The 17753-nt window shown below is 47.9% G+C and overlaps 1 pseudogene; it reads right to left on the bottom strand.

The window, feature by feature from the left end:
- LOC138568627 (hydroperoxide isomerase ALOXE3-like) overlaps positions 1-17753 on the bottom strand; it is a 935706-nt pseudogene that overhangs the window by 537475 nt on the left and 380478 nt on the right.

Genomic DNA, 17753 nt, shown 5'->3' on the forward strand with positions numbered 1-17753 from the left:
ACTTTCTTATTGGTGCCCAAGACTATTTTATGGCCCAATTCGACCCTGGAGTCAACAGTCGAGTGGACTGTCAGATTCAGGTCTGGGGTGGGCCAGGGCCAGGGCCACAAACTCAAGGCAAGGCCCACTAGGCCACAGCGCGCACCACACGTGGCTGGCAGGTTACTAGGCTGGCTCACGCCCTGGGCTTGGCAACAATTGGTGCTGCGCACATCACCCACCTCGTGACAATAATGAATTTCATTGGCTGGTAAACAGGCAATGAAAACTGTACATTCTTATTACTATGCAGAAGATTCAGAGACAGTGACACTCTTATCATTGTGCTAATTGTGCACAGACTATAGATGTATAGTGGCCACCACTCATGCACCCCGCCAGGCACCTACTTATGCTGCTATTAGTCAGTGCTACGTAAAGTGTGTGGAGCTACGAGCTCCATGTAGTATAAACAAAAGAAAATTGCATTAAATGGGACACGCACCTGTGTTCAGGCCCAGCCTGCCACACGAGCGGAGCGAGATGAGGGAATGTTATTTATTTATGACTACATGTTGCCGCCACGCAGCGTGTTTAAATAAATACAAGTTGTTGTTGTACAGTGCACAAATAGATTATTTTCTCTCTGCACTTCAGGGGGTGGGGATGCACCCCCACGACCTACATAGGGAGCCGCCACTGGCTGGTACCACACAGTACAGCCCTCATTCCAAGCATCCTGATTGACTAACGCCACCACCACTCAGGGTATTGATTATTTTGTTGATGTCTTATCCTTCTACAAAACTGATTGTAAAATGTGTTGCTTTTAACCCAATTGTTCACATGAAGTGTGCTGCAAAATGCAGCCTTTAAGCACATTCTTTTAAAAAAGTCTTTGGAGGAAAACACCCGCCACGTAGCCTCCGTTTGGTTGGTTTAGGCTCCCTCGCAATGCTTGGTTTCTCCTGTATATTCATGGGAAATTTGTACAGCACTCTAAATGAAGAAAATCACGAGACCTGAGAGCTAGCAATTTTGCCAAAATGGCTAGGACCAGGGAAAACCATTTGTCCAATCTCCAGGACAGCAACTGCCCCTTTGCCCCACATCCTTGCCAAATCATCATGTATCAATCGCCCTCCTCCTTTCCTCTCCTCAATGTAATTTTTGCTTTCAACAATACCCTTTTTTTATAAAGATGACTCGAAAAGTACACTTCATAATAAAGTACTTGTAGAAATATGTAAATCGATATAGAAAAGTATTAAGCTAAAAGACTATAATTGTAGCATAATCCCACCTTCCCCATCTTGAATGAAAGAATACAAATAGCAGAATGCAGTTCAGCGGCAGGCTAAAACATGCACTGGCAACGCCAACAGTTTTGTGAAGTAATGGAAAAGGCACTTGGCAAACACAGCCGAAGTGGTATTAACTGGCCATTGATGGTAGCAGGTGCAAATTGGTTCACGTACCTGGGCATTTAATAGCTTGGCAAATGCTGAAATACTTGAACACAGGCCAAAACTACTGGCTTTGCCAATACTTATTTTTAACAGGACTTCAGAGAGGAACACAGAGGGCTTATACATCGAGTGGCTGAATGCAGACCTTGTTATGGACTTTTTTATTACAACAGGAGAGTGTTTACTGCTCCAATGAAGTCGTTAAATCTCAGAAGACTGCTTTGAAAAAACACTGGCAGGCACTTTGAATGCAATGTTTGCTGGTAAGGCTTGAATGAAGCAAGCTCCAAGAGTTCCCATGTGGAGCTGTTTTGGGTCGGGAGGGGCAGAAACTGGGTGGGAATGGCCAAAGGGATTAGCATGCCCAAGGGACGTCAATGGGTGGGCACATAACCAAATAACAGCTATAAAATTTCTGTCCCTCCTCATATGCCATTCCTCCCTATCTGTACTCTAATGCAATAGTTTTGGCTTATAGGTGGCGCAAGTAACACCTAATAGCCCAAACTAAATAATGGCCTGTGTTTTTTTTTAATTTAGTTTCAAAACTTAAAGAGTAACAACAAAAGAGAAGGCGTGAAAACGTATCCTGCTCGTTATTCATTTTGTGACAAACACATTCGTCATACATGATATATGGAAATGTGATGTTCTACATAAAAGTGTTTTGGTGTAACAGAGGAGAACACATGAAAATAAGGGAGATAGTTTTAAACTTTTATGTGTGACATATGTTAATTGCCTTGGAATAAGGCATACATTGGGGTGCAAACAGGTACTGTGTGTGCTTTCAAAATTAAGATACCCCTTTGCAGTTCTTATCACTGAAACTTTAAAAACTCTCGTCTAAAACAATAGCCCCTATGGAATATAAACAGTACACAGGTGGCAGCTGATCACCGCAGGTCCCCATCCGCACGGGGCCCTGCGCTATGGTACAGCCGGTCCTGAGGCCACCTATGTGTCAAAAGCAATGAACATATAAACGTTTTGTGTGACTATTATACCTCGTACTTGTCACACATATATTACTTCCGCCAGTCCATTTAATTCCTCGAAAAAAATCCAGGTAGTCACTCCGGGGCACAAAGGATTCCTTTCGATGACGGCAGATAAAATATCTATTGACCCGCTGCCCCACTCACGTCACTTCAGCCTTCCCCTGCAGCAAACACCTCCCACTACCCAGATGCAGCCCCTGCCACTGATCGCAGTTTACCACACCAAGAGGTCCTTATTTAGGGCAATAATTTCTTCTGCTGCTGACTGCTCCCCACACGGCCTTGTTCTGGCAAGAAACTAATCTGAACGTGACTACAGGGCACGACTTACCATCAACATCCACAAATGTCCCTAATTGCGTCCCTAGACCCGACCACCACCCAGCCTCTGTGGGGTCTGCAACCTTTGCCTCTTCAAATGTTTAGCAGATGCGCCAGCCCACGCAGGGGGGCGCTAGAGGCGCAGCTCACATAGCGGGCCGCCCCTCTGGCCGCCCCCTGCGTGGACTCGCCTCCTCTATGGAGGACGCAGTCAGGGTGCCCTCGGGGGTCCGGCCGGAAACGGCCTGCAACCCCGGGGGCTTAAATAGCAGGGCTGAGAGAGCAAGTCCTCTCATCCAGCCTGGCAGCAGCGACATCCACCCTCCCTCCCAAACTGCTGAGAACTGCGACGGGTAAACTGAGGATCAAGGGTTGGTCCATTGGGAAGGTAAAAGGGCTTAGAGTGCTTTTGGGGAGGAATGATTTGTCTTTTTAATTATAGTGTGGGAATAAGGTGAGGGTGGCACTGAATGAATGTCTTTTAACAAATTGCTTTTCAGGGATGGTGGTGGCAATTTACTGTACTAACTAATGTTTCTGTCGCAGGCGGAGTTACGAGGGCAGTCCTAGAGAAGGAGGCACGCTGCGGTCTGGTCCGTGAGCTACAACCACTGGCTGCTTCAGGCAGGATGGGGTTACACGGGCGCTGATTCCACTAGGGACAGTTGGGACTCCTCAACAACCGATGCAGTGGCCTTATTCGCTCCATACTCTCTGGAGGAATGACTGAACTGGCAGTGGAATCCAGGGCGGGCCGTTCTCGCAAGAACGGATTGGTGTGATATGGCTCACAGGCTTTTGGACATGGGACTTTTGTAAGGCGGGATTGGCGGAGCCACCAGGCTAAGGACCATGGTTGGTGCCAGGCAGTCATAAGACCTGAGCAGGGATGGGGGGACCGCCCTCATAAAATGACTCCAAATTATGCGACCATATGTGTTTCCAAATAAAATGTTATATGTGTTTCCAACTTTCAGAATGTCTCTGACTCTATCATTGGGGCAAGCAAGCAGGAGATGTTATGATTTTACCAATAGGATGTAAGGGGCCAAGGAGTAGGGGTTAGCCCCGCTATGTAATACAATTCCCATTGCCCCTATTATGAAGTTTTTATATACTGCTTGTGCTGCAGTCGGTTGCGCCCACGAGGCGTCGGCATACCGCGTGTGGCCTTGTGGGACACGGCCTGGGGGCTGGAGACAGGTTTGGGATTATGGACCGACAGAGGTCCGAAATTGTTCGATTGATTGTTTGATTATGAAAAGTTTTTGGGATTATGGACCGACAGAGGTCCGGAATTGTTCGATTGTTTGATTATGAAAAGCTTTTACGGAAGCGGCCAAGGGCTGTGTGGGTAAAAACGTTTACATCAGAGGAACTGCACGAGGTCTCGGCATGATGAGGGGGGGCACAATGTATGTCGTAGGTTTGGGAAAATAACCTCTGTCGCGAGGCACGACCTACGTAGGATGCAGTTTATGCTTTATATTATGTCAGGGGTATGAATGAAACGGGCACCGTCCCACAGTTCAGCCAAGATTGCTCCCGTTTTTTGTATGTTTGGTACTGGGGTATAGCAAGATGTTCAATATGATAGTGGTGGGGCACTATGTTGGGGGTCAAATCCTAGTGGGCAACCGCGTTTTCAACAGCGCTTGTTTGGGCGCGCAATGTGTGGGAACTGCACGAGATCGCATCAATCATCAGGGGTGGAAGGCCACCGTTTGTTTTTGGGAATAGGGAAAGAAAGGTGCGACGCTCAGGGACGGATGGTTTAACGAGTTGTGCACATGAAAGGGCGGTACATTTTCTGTTGTATAGCCAGCGAGTGCGGGAAGCAAATAACAAACAAAGGGGGTCAAAGGACTAGGGCTCGTCAGGCCGAGGAGGGCTTGATGGGTTTATGAGATATGCGGCGAGCTAGTTAAAGATGCTGCCCTGCAGAACAGCTGGGACAAGCCACAGCCGTGCACATTACAGCGATAGAAGGGTGTCAGTTTCGCTTGGGGAATGAAAGGATTTATAACGTGCCTATACGCAAGTATTACGGAGGCATGGCTTATTACGAAAGAACAGTTCACGCCTCAATGGCTTTTAGAGAATCTAAGAAGGCACATAGAACGCACTTGCACAGGAAGACATACTGAGTGGGGGCAGATGCAAGGTTCATGGGGAACCGAAATGTTGTTTTAATAGTTCATGGGGAAGGAACAGTTTATTTTAATATTATCTGGCTGAAGAGGAGGAAATTCAGGACGGGCACACACACAAGGGTGTGCAGTGTGTACAGAGAGAGGGTCAAAGGGCAGAGGTTGCAGCATGGGAGCGATCTATTAGCACAGCTGCATTAGATTAATGCAATGCAGGAAGTTTGAAGGGTGCATCGCGTTTGCCCACAATGGAAAGGTATAAAAGAGGGCCACAGGCAGAGGCCTGGCCTTCATTACATTTGCAATGTTTGGTAGGGCGGAAAGAATATGGGCCTAGACAATGGCCTAGTCTGAAGGATATTTTTAACAATTTATGTGTACTTTACAGATCACAGCGGATATCTTGAGGTAAAGTCGGCAGAGGTGGTTTGTTAGAAAGAAGAAAGAAAAAGATCTGTGGTAAGGAAAGGGGCCTACTGGGGGCTGGAAGTGGCTAGCAAATGAAATGGGCAGCTAAGTGGCTGCCACAGGTAATGTGAACTGGGCTTGAAAGATAAACAACTGAGGTCGACATTATATTAATCAACAAAATCTTGTGGCACTATTTTGTTTGCTTTCTTACGCAGGGGCAACATGTCCAGCCAGGGATCACCAAGTTTGTTCGACAGTGGGGAGGGCACTTCCGACAGTGGAAGGTCCTATGAGAGCCAGGAGGAGGCCCAGATGGTGGCATGGTTCCAAGAAAGGGTCCGAAATAAAGGTGCGGAATGGGCGAAAAGAATGGTGGAGCAGTCTCTGGAAGGACCAGCACCAACTGGATCACCGGACACAGGGGTACCTCCAACGGGGCCAGAGGTAGTGACACCCACTCCCACCAAGAGAAAGCGCACGCCCAGGAAGCAAAAGGGTAAGGAGCATAACACTGTAGTGAATGTGTCTCCAAATGTCTCTATTCCGGTGCCCACAACAGAAATTTCCCCAAGCACAGGTACTGACCAGGCACATGGGGCAAGCCAAGGGATTCAGCCAGTAGCCTTGGTAAACACTGGTCCGGTGGGGGCGGTAGCAAACACGGGGACATCGCCCCAGAATGTAGCACAGCCCGAGGTAAGCGGGCAGACCATGGAGTGGGCGAAATTGGAAATGACTAGATTCATGGACCAGATGATGCTCCGGTTAGGACAGGTACCGGTGGCACCTCAAGTGGGTAACGGAGTGGGCCCACTCGCCGTCTGGGGTCAACCAACAAGGCCGGCTGCAGTCGCAGGGGCACAGGTAGGACTCCCAGGGCAGGTCAGCGGGATAGGGGCACCAGCCAATGGGGTACACCAAGCAGCAGTGGTAATACCACCAGAGGGGCTGCCCGTGGGTTCCCTGGGGTCCAATAGGGTGGTACCACCAGAGGGACTACCAGTGACTTCCTTGGGTGCTGGGACATCCACGGTAAGTGGCGGCGTGCCATTGGTAACAATAGCCCCAGTACTGACAGGGAGAAGTACGTTGTCTTGGTACATTCATAAACAGGTAAAGGAACAGATATGGGCAAAGGATTACTTTGACATATTTTCTATGCTGACATCTGAAAATGAGGGCCCAGTGGTTAATGTATCAAAAGAGGAAGAGAAAAAGAGGCAAAAGCGGTACAGGCCGGAGGAAACCATTGACAACTGGTCAAAGGCCTTCTCTCTGTATGCTACAGTGATGATGGAAAAGTTCCCAGAACAAGGGACTGACCTATGGAATTACAGGGAGACCATAGTGGCAGAACATAAGACATATGGGACGACGGGTTGGATAGATTATGATAGGGGTTTCAGGCATAAAATGGAGGATTTGCCCTCAATGTCTTGGGCCCAGAAGGACACAGAGGGTTGGTTTGCATTCATGGGTGGCCAGGAGAGGTCCAGCGAGCCAATCAGAGATACGACCAAGTCCGGGTCGGGTAGGTACAACGAGGACAAGAGGGAAGCTTGGCAGCCCTTTCGGAACAGGCAGAGGGGCAGGGGGAGAGACGGCGGGAACAGACCGAGGGCAAGGGGGAGCGGCAGGGGCACCTCGGGGGGTGACACAGCCAAGGGCACGTGCAGGGGTTTTAATACAGGGTACTGCCACTTCGCCCGTGAATGTATATTTGCCCATGCCTGTGAAAAATGCAATGGGCCATTTCAACTTAGGACTATGGGGACTGATGGCAAGAACTGGGTGTAAATAGGGATTGGTGAGGATTAGCAGGAAGAGGAATTTGGTGTGGGGGCATTTGGGGACGCGGGGGGGGGGGCACCCCAAAGCTTGGCGGAGTTACGAGGGCGGTCCTAGAGAAGGAGGCACGCTGCGGTCTGGTCTGTGAGCTACAACCACTGGCTGCTTCAGGCAGGATGGGGTGACACGGGCGCTGATTCCACTAGGGACGGTTGGGACTCCTCAACAACCGATGCAGTGGCCTTATTCGCTCCATACTCTCTTGAGGAATGACTGAGCTGGCAGTGGAATCCAGGGCGGGCCGTTCTCGCAAGAACGGATTGGTGTGAGATGGCTCACAGGCTTTTGGACATGGGACTTTTGTAAGGCGGGATTGGCGGAGCCACCCGGCTAAGGACCATGGTTGGTGCCAGGCAGTCATAAGACCTGAGCAGGGATGGGGGGACCGCCCTCATAAAATGACTCCAAATTATGCGACCATATGTTTCTCCAAATAAAATGTTATATATGTTTCCAACTTTCAGAATGTCTCTGACTCTATCATTGGGGCAAGCAAGCGGGAGATGTTACGATTTTACCAATAGGATGTAAGGGGCCAAGGAGTAGGGGTTAGCCCCGCTAAGCAGATGCGCCAGCCCACGAAGGGGGCGCTAGAGGCGGAGCTCACATAGCGGGCTGCCCCTCTGGCCGCCCCCTGCATGGACTCGCCTCCTCTATGGAGGACGCAGTCAGGGTGCCCTCGGGGGTCCGGCCGGAAACGGCCTGCACCCCCGGGGGCATAAATAGCCAGGGCTGAGAGAGCAAGTCCTCTCATCCAGCCTGGCAGCAGCGACATCCACCCTCCCTCCCAAGCTGCTGAGAACTGCGACGGGTAAACTGAGGATCAAGGGTTGGTCCATTGGGAAGGTAAAAGGGCTTAGAGTGCTTTTGGGGAGGAATGATTTGTCTTTTTAATTATAGTGTGGGAATAAGGTGAGGGTGGCACTGAATGAATGTTTTTTAACAAATTGCTTTTCAGGGATGGTGGTGGCAATTTACTGTACTAACTAATGTTTCTGTGGCAGGCGGAGTTACGAGGGCGGTCCTAGAGAAGGAGGCACACTGCGGTCTGGTCCGTGAGCTACAACCACTGGCTGCTTCAGGCAGGATGGGGTGACACGGGCGCTGATTCCACTAGGGACGGTTGGGACTCCTCAACAACCGATGCAGTGGCCTTATTCGCTCCATACTCTCTGGAGGAATGACTGAACTGGCAGTGGAATCCAGGGCGGGCCGTTCTCGCAAGAACGGATTGGTGTGATATGGCTCACAGGCTTTTGGACATGGGACTTTTGTAAGGCGGGATTGGCGGAGCCACCCGGCTAAGGACCATGGTTGGTGCCAGGCAGTCATAAAACCTGAGCAGGGATGGGGGGCCGCCCTCATAAGATGACTCCAAATTATGCGACCATATGTTTTTCCAAATAAAATGTTATATGTGTTTCCAACTTTCAGAATGTCTCTGACTCTATCATTGGGGCAAGCAAGCAGGAGATGTTATGATTTTACCAATAGGATGTAAGGGGCCAAGGAGTAGGGGTTAGCCCCGCTATGTAATACAATTCCCATTGCCCCTATTATGAAGTTTTTATATACTGCTTGTGCTGCAGTCGGTTGCGCCCACGAGGCGTCGGCATACCGCGTGTGGCCTTGTGGGACACGGCCTGGGGGCTGGAGACAGGTTTGGGATTATGGACCGACAGAGGTCCGAAATTGTTCGATTGATTGTTTGATTATGAAAAGTTTTTGGGATTATGGACCGACAGAGGTCCGGAATTGTTCGATTGTTTGATTATGAAAAGCTTTTATATATATATATATATATTTTTCCAACTTTCAGAATGTCTCTGACTCTATCATTGGGGCAAGCAAGCGGGAGATGTTATGATTTTACCAATAGGATGTAAGGGGCCAAGGAGTAGGGGTTAGCCCCGCTATGTTATACAATTCCCATCTGCCCTAGCTATGGTCAATGGTAAAGACTCATAGTATTCTTAGTCCAAAATATCTGGAGAGACGCGGGTTGTAGACCACTTGGAGCCATTTCACCTCGTATCAGTGAGCTCACCCTCAGTCATAAACCCCACACAAACCCAATAGACAGCACCCCCTCCCCCCACGCCTCTACACACAGACGAGCACATATCTCCGTGCAAATCACCATCATTGATGTACTGTGAAGGAGAAGGAGGTCTACGTGTGACACATTCAACAGCAGGCACGGTGATGTTTTCTTTACTGACATCCGGGAGTAGGCTTCCGGTGTAATGGAAATGAATGTGGTGTAACCCACACCAGGACTCCTCACCTGTAGATCTCTTGCTTCTGTTTCAGCTCAAGCTCTCGCTGCTTCAGGAGTATGGTGTTAGGTGGGATTGCAGAAACCAGTTCACCTGCGCAAAATAAAAGACTGACATTTACAAAGGTCAAAGGAAAAACAGAATATGGAAAAACACCATATTAAAAGCGTACATCCCGGTGCCCAAGGGGTAGCTCTCATTATGGATCTGGCAGAGGGGCATCACTATTGGTCAGAACGCCACAGCACCTAGCTCTGCCGAACGTTTCTACCATGGATGAAGTCCACTGCTTGAATAGACGGTCTTCTGCTATTCAGTCTTGGATGTACTCAGCGCAGTTCATGTTTAATAATAAGACAGCCAAAGTGTACACTTAACAGCAATGAGAATTGCCCCATCTAGCTCTAGCATATCACCCAATCTAACCGTGTGTTCTAAATATTTGGGATTACTTTTTATTTCCCAGTTTATCCACTGAAGTCCACATTGCAAAATAAATACAGACAAGGAACTATACACAGCCTGCTTTGCGTAAGAGCAATTTATCTGATACACCCAGGGACAAATTTACTAAAGTGGTGCCTGTTAGGCAGAATCTTGTACGGTGCCCTTAGGGACCACTACACACAATTAAGACTACAAGTGGTAGTACAATTTCACCTTTGGTACAAGCCTCTACTACACAGAAAAAGTGGAAGCTATGGCTGAGAAGCCAGACTTATCTCAAGAGCAAATGAGCAGTAGTAGAGATTACACAAAGGACTACAATTACTGTGACTCAAGCAAGCACTGACTCAAGGTTTCTGGTTAAAAAAATATAAGTACATTTATTTTTAAACCATCTGTTCACAAAACACTTCACTTCTATTAAATTAAAACCACACTCCAAATATACTACACACAACCAATTCCCCTTGTGCAGATCAATTCAAGGTAAGTACATTGGGATTTGACAGACCGGTGTTGTTGAACAAAGACGTTACCGTGGGTTAATATGCGATCACTTTTTGACAGTAATAACAGTTCGGTCTTACGAAAGAAAAGCGTACCCGCAAGAAGAAATGTTACCGAAGTCCAACACACTTAGCACATGAATTAACACAAGAGAATAGGGGATACAAATCATAGGCAATACTTTTGTCAAGGCAAATGGAATCAGAGGATACTTTCTAAAATGTAGATAAAAGTCAATAGGCCTGCGCCAGTGTCAAATGGAACAGGGGTCCTGTTGTCGAGGATCACAAGGTTAGAACAGTTCACGATTCGATATTGCCAGGAGTACTTGGATATTGTCAAAAGGGAAGCAAAAGTTATAAGAGGGAAGGAAGATAAGGACAAGCCTTTGGTGAGGAAAAAGGGTTCACCCCAATTCCTCAAAGTTGGACACAGTACCTTATTCGTTTGAAGAAAAGCTGGTGCTACAGCAGTTGTTCCTGGTAGTTCCTGCAGACACACGGTTCCTGGAGCTCCAGTCGTGGGGACAAGAAGAAGGAGGTCTGGAGCGATCTGCACTACCCAGGGATGAGGCCAGCAGCAGCGAAGGGACAGTGAATAAAAGGTGCGCTCCTAAGGACCTCGCGAAGCAGCGAAGCTGGCGATAACGAATTTTCACAAGATGAGGAATACGTGGGAGGAACATCCAGTCGAAAGAACGTTACAGTTGGTAAGTAACTTGTTCTTCGAATGGATTGTGTCCTCCAACGTATTCCTTATCTTGTGATAGACTCCCATAGCAGTGATCAATTTGGAGGTGGGAGTGCTAGTTTTTGTTTTCATGGATGGAGTGAAGTACCGCCCTGGCAAATAACCCCTCTTTGGAGGAGGAGGCATCTAAGCAGAAATGCTTGATAAAGGTATGCATTGATGCCCATGTTGCAGCCGAGCAAATGTCTTTTGCAGGGACTCCCCTCTTCAAAGCCGCAGAAGTAGCCATTACCCTAGTGGAGTGAGCACGTAGCCCATCCGGTGGGTCTTTTCCTGCTAATCTGTAGCATTCCAATATAGCCAGAATGATCCAGCGGGATATAGTTTGTTTTGTCACCGTTAACCCCAATTTACGACCTGTGTAACCCACAAAAAGTTGGTCATCTTGACGTAATTTTGTCATTCTTGAAATGTAAAAACTGAGGGCCCTCTTGGGGTCCAGTCTATGCAATCTCTCCTCTTCTTTTCCCAAATGAGGAGGAGGATAGAATGTTGGTAAAATAATTTTCTGTGACAAATGGAAGTCGGAAACTACTTTCGGTAAGAAAGATGGTTTAACCTTAAGAACAACCTTGTCCTTGTAAAAGATGGTATATGGAGGTTTACATGAGAGAGCCTGTAGGTCACTAACCCTTCGGGCTGATGTTAATGCCACAAGAAGGACAGTTTTTAGTGTTAAAAGCCTCAGTGGACAGGAGTGCAGAGGCTCAAATGGTATACAAGTTAGGAATATAAGAACTAAGTTTAAATCCCAAGTTGGAACATGAAACGGTATTGGTGGATATACATTGTTAAGTCCTTTCAGGAACTGTATGATTAATGGAATTTTAAAGTAAGAAACCTCTTCCGAGGAGCGCTTAAAAATGGACAGCGCAGCAAGATATCCTTTGATTGTTCCGATCAGGAGCCCCAGATTGGCTAGATGTAACAGGAAAGAAAGCACCATTGGGGTGCCACATTGAAAAGGGTCCACATCCCTATCTTTGCACCAGTTACTGAACTTGTTCCAATGATACCGGTACAAGGATTTTGTTGCTGGCCTTCTGGCCGAAAGCAAAATCTCCATTACGTCATCCGGAAGATCCCAATACTTGTATCTCAACCTCTCAGAAACCATGCATGTAGGTTGAGTGTCTTGACCTCTGGATAGAGAACCTGACCTTCCTCTTGCGAGAAAAGATCCTCTCTTAGTGGAAGACGTATTGGAGGGCAGATGGACATGTCCAGAAGGTCCGGGTACCACGTCCTCCTGGCCCAGTCCGGGGCAATTAGGATCATGGTTTTCCTGAACTTTCTCAACCTCCTGATTACTTGAGGAATCACAGGGACTAGAGGAAACGCGTACAGCAGGGGGAAATCCCCGTCCACCACAAACGCGTCTCCTAGAGCTCCTCTCAGGGGAAATTCCCTTGAGCAATACTGATTGCACTTCCGGTTTACCGTGGTTGCGAACAGATCCACTTGAGGGGTTCCCCAAAGGGCAAAGATCTCCAGAAGGACTTCCTGAGCTAACGCCCACTCGTGGGAGACTGTGCTCTGCCTGCTCAGAGCGTCTGCCGCCGTGTTCTGCTCTCCGGCTAGGTGAACTGCCGATAGAGAGATTCCTTGTCGTATTGCCCGGAACCAGAGCTGCATTGCCTCTCTGCACAGAGGTAGTGATCCTACGCCTCCTGTTTTGTTGAGGTAGTACATGGCCACTGTGTTGTCCGTCATTATCAGGACATTCTTTCCCTGTACAGAGGGCAGGAAGGCCTTCAGCGTCAGTCTGATTGCCCTCGGCTCCAATAGGTTGATGTGTAGTTTGGACTCCGATGGAGAGCAACGTCCGCTGATTGTCAGATCGCTGGTGTGAGCTCCCCAGCCCATGAGTGAGGCATCCGTTACACTGTTAACTCTGGCCATGGTTGCCAAAAAGATTCTCCCTTGAGGATGTTGTTGTTGCAAGCCCACCACAATAGATCCTGAGCAACTGCGCTCGGGACTTGCAGAAGATTCGACATACTCCCCGAGAATTGGGACCACTGAGTTCTGAGGGCCCATTGGAGGGATCTCATTCTCAGTCTGGCCTCTGGCACCAGAAAAATGCAGGATGCCATGAGGCCGAGCAACCTCAGAAAATCGAAGGCCGGCATATGCTGGGCTTTCTGGAATTTTGTTACCATCTGCTGGATGTGGAGAGCTCTTACCTCGGGCGGCGAGGCTTTGCCCGAGGAAGTGTCCAAGACTGCTCCGATAAACTGGAGTTGTTGGGATGGTATCATGTGGGATTTCTTGAAATTGAGGGAGAAGCCCAGGTTGTGGAGGAAGTGGCAGGTGATCGACAGATGTTCCTGAGCTTGTTCTGGAGAACGTGCAGGTAGGGGTAGATGTGATTCCCCCATCTCCTGAGACTCGCTGCCAATACCGCCATCAGCTTGGTGAAAACCCTCGGAGCGGAGGTCAGCCCGAAAGGCAGAACTCGAAACTGATAGTGAGAACCGCCAACTGCGAACCTCAGGTACTTTCTGTGCTTGGGATGAATTGGCACATGGAAAAAAGCATTCTGAAGGTCCAATGATATCAACCAGTCTTGGAGTTGGAGAGCCTTAAGGATCTGAGAAAGGGTTACCATCTTGAACTTGTCCTTCCTGAGGAACTTGTTCAATTTTTTAAAGTCCAAGAAGGGTCTCAGTCCTCCGTCCTTCTTTGGGATGAGAAAATAAGGGGAGTACCAGCCTTTGTTCCTCTCCACTACAGGTACATGTTCTATTGCACCTTTCTCTAGCAGTGTTAAAATTTCCTGCACAAGGAGCAGGTCTGGAATTATGGTAGAGCTGGCTCCCGATGGATGATCGTGAGGTCTCTTTAGGAAGGGAAGGCAGTAACCTTGAGCTACTGTTTCCAGTGCCCAAGCATCAGAAGTAATGCCTCTCCATTCTTTCAGATGATGAGAGATTCTGCCTCCCACTGGTTTTTTGTATGTTAAGACCTCAGAGTGATTTGGAGGCAGTTGCAGGAGCGGCTGAGGGCATAGATGCTGTTCCTGACGATGGCTTTGTAGTCTTTCCTCGTCCACCACGAGTGACATTCCTTCTGCCCCTTTGAAAAGCCTGACCTCTTCCTCTACCAACAGAAGAGTAGTATCGAAAAGGACAACCCCTCCAGGAAAATGAGCCCAAGTAGGGTTTCTGAGGCTGTCACATGGAGGCGCGAAGGGATTTAGCTGCCGCTTTTGAGGTCTGTAGTTTTTCTAGGCTCTCATCAGCCTTACTACCAAACAGCCTCGAGCCATCAAAGGGCATGTTGAGAAGTCTGGTCTGCACATCTGGTGAAACCCCGACTTTCTCAACCACGCAAATCTGCATAGCACTGTGCGTGATGCCATGGATCTGCTAATACTATCAGCAGTATCCAGTCCAGACTGGAGACATTCCCCCATTGCTTCCTTCCCGTCTTTGAATATATTCAGGAAGCCTTCCCTTTCCTCGTCTTCCGGAATATGTTCAGCCGCCGCCGAAATGCATTCCGACAGGGTATGTGTGAACTTGGCCAGGGTACAGGTGACATTGGTTGATTTCAAGGCCATGCTACCTGAAGTAAAAACTTCAGGAGCCCAAGCATCAACCTTCTTATCCTACCTATCCGGAGGTATGGTTGGGTATGCTGTCTGTCTCGAAGTAGTAGCAGCCTGAATAACCAGACTTTCTGGAGTAGGGTGTCTATTCAGATATTCTGGATCAGAGGTAGCAGTTCTGTAGTTCTTTGGAAGATTGCTGTCTACTGAAGCAATGTTATCAGGTTTTCCCCAGTTCCTTTCAACTGTCCTTTGAAGCGCCCTATGAAAAGGGAGAACTGGATCTTTCTGGGGTCCTCGGACTATTATGTCCGTCATATCATCTTGCTCAAAAGTAGGTGAGGCTCTTCCCCAACCCATATATTCTATCACCCTGTTCATCAAACTCCTGTACCCTGAGTCTGCATGTTCTGCAAGATCAGGTGCAGAAAACTCTAATTCAGCTGATGTGTCAACACCACTAGCAGAATGTAGAGTTTCGCATAGGTCTCTCATTTTAGTTTCAGGGTTTATAAGTTCCTCTGGAACTTGTCTAGTGCCATATTTTACTCCAAAAGTAGTGACATCTTCATCCTCCGAGCCAGATTCTTGAAAAATTGAAGACATGGACCTAAAAAAATCTGACTTGGGTAAATGAGTAAACCTTCGCTCTTCCTCCTGATTTTTTGTCTAAGGAATAGGGGTTTTCTTCGAAGGGGTCGAATGAACCTTCGACACACTCAACGAAGTCTTCGATAAGGGCGTCGAAGATAGTATAGGCTTCGATGTCGAAGTTGTCAGCGCCGATGACGTCGACAAAGTTGCACTCAACTTCAACAAATTCTGCCTTTTATGAGGGATCGGAGAACCACTCGATACTCGAGGATCTCTTGCCGATTTGTCGACTCGAGTTTTATGGGTACTACTGGGTTTTACCGCTATAGGTCCCGACTTCCCTGTGTCATCCTGTGGAGCGACCGGAGTCTGGCTTTTCTGAGGTGTCTTTGAGGGGGTAGAGGCCGCATTCTCAAAGACCTGCATCATTTTTCTTCTAAAATGTTCCCATTGTGTAGGGGAATTCGATCTTGTTGCACATCGAACCAATTCAGTCGATGTATCGGATGATGACGATGGAGATCTATGTTTCCTTTTTAGTTTTTCAGAAGAAGACGAAGAAGATGGTCTCGATCTACTACAATATTGGGATCTCTTCCGAGTGTTTTTATGACGTTCCGATTGCTTTGAATCGGACGATTTCTTATGCTTTTTCGACGAGGCCTTCGAAGTGGCCTTTGACGCCTCCTGCCCCACCGCTAACTTTTCCTCTCACGGAGGGCCTTCTCCGTCATCGACTGACAGGAGCCACAGTCGCCGGTTCGATGTTCCGAACCCAGACACCAAAGATAGATACGGTGAGGATCGGTGATATACATCTTGGACCCGCAGTCGATACACTTCTTGAACCCAGTTTTGGGTGTAGAAGCGGTTGATGATGACATTTTCTGACAGAAAATCTCGAAGCGCCGTTCACGAGAGCGAAGCAATAAGAAAAACGGAACTGAAGCCAACGGGCGCGACTCGAGCTACTTATACCAACAGTGACTTGACACGGAACGGAGATCGTCGAGGGGCACAGCGCCCTCAACCGAAAAAAAAATTCCGAAGCATCAAAGCTGCCGATAACGAATTATCACAAGATGAGGTATACATGGGAGGACACAATCCATTCAAAATAAAACTTATTTGGTCAAGCGGGTTTATGTTCGAGGCTAATGCAATAGCCTAAAACAGTACCTCGTTTATATAGTATAATCGCGGTAGAAAAGATAGGGTAGATACCACTGCCACCAGCCAAGTCTTAGTGTTAAGGGAGTGAAACAAGGCTCCAGGAGGTACAGACAAAAAGGGATCAGAGTTAACCCTTTCCAATACTCCATGTAAGATGGGGTGTACTGGGTCTGTAGGTTAAATGACTACATAAAGTAAATGGCAACTTTACCTGTTTCTGGGAGACAGTAGTCAGCCCCAGAAAAATGGAGTCAGTGGGAAGTCTTAGAGACAACCCTGTGTCACTGCACTGAAGGTGCTGAGTAACACACACAAAAAGTTGGGCTCAGGAAGTGGTGTGGCTCCAGAGCCCAAGATCACACAAACAGTAGAAATACACATGGCAAAACACATGTAAGTGTGGGAAAAAGGTTCACACTCTTACCAGGTGGAAAAAATAAACCCCAGAAATCCAGCAAAGCTGCTGAGGGACTCACTAGGTAAGGGAAATTAGCCATAAATGAGAATTCTCCCTAACATTCGCCTCCCCCAGACTAAGGGACAGGAGGATTTAATCCACTCCTGGATGGATCTCATACCTCTAGTCGGTTATAAACATCCTAGAGAGACCATCACCATTTTTGTGGTGACTTCCTGCTCTGTGCTCAATGGTAAAATCAAAGGTTTTCTTTTGTAAGCTAAATGACCTACACACCCTTTGAGACACAACTTTCTTTTTAAATCAATAGGGGATCTGGTTGACCAGTCCCTCAGAAGTTGGTACAACTCCTGAACCTGTGATAGGATTTTTCAAGGGGTCCTTATAAAGGATTCCCTTAGATCTAGAGGGGCCTCCAGGTTTCCTCACCATCTCTCTTTGGGGAGCAGGTTGGGTCACAGGCATCTTGGTTGGAGGGGCTGGGGATAAGCAAGGTACCTGCTTCCCCTTCCTCTTAGATCTAACATTACCTATTTTAGGAGTTTTTCGCCTAACATTAGGACTTGGGTTGGAGTCTTCTGTAGAAGGTTCAACAGTCTGAAGGTTTTTGTCTTTTCTGGTTTTCCACCAGCACTGAGAATGACCATTTCTCTTAGGCCTAGAGAGGGGTCCAGTTGGTCTATCCACCTCTTCCTCAGAAGCAGGGGGAGTCAGAGACTTTACAACTAGGGGAACAACAATTATGGAGCTTGGTTTGGGCTCCCATTTCCCTAACATACTAGCCTGAAATTCGCCTGGGTTAGAGGTCAACTTACTAACACCAAGGCTTGTAGTGGGGTTCTCTGTAGATGTT

The sequence above is a fragment of the Ambystoma mexicanum genome, chromosome 1p (genome assembly GCF_040938575.1).
Source record: "Ambystoma mexicanum isolate Mex_15411 chromosome 1p, UKY_AmexF1_1, whole genome shotgun sequence".
NCBI lineage: Eukaryota > Metazoa > Chordata > Amphibia > Caudata > Ambystomatidae > Ambystoma > Ambystoma mexicanum.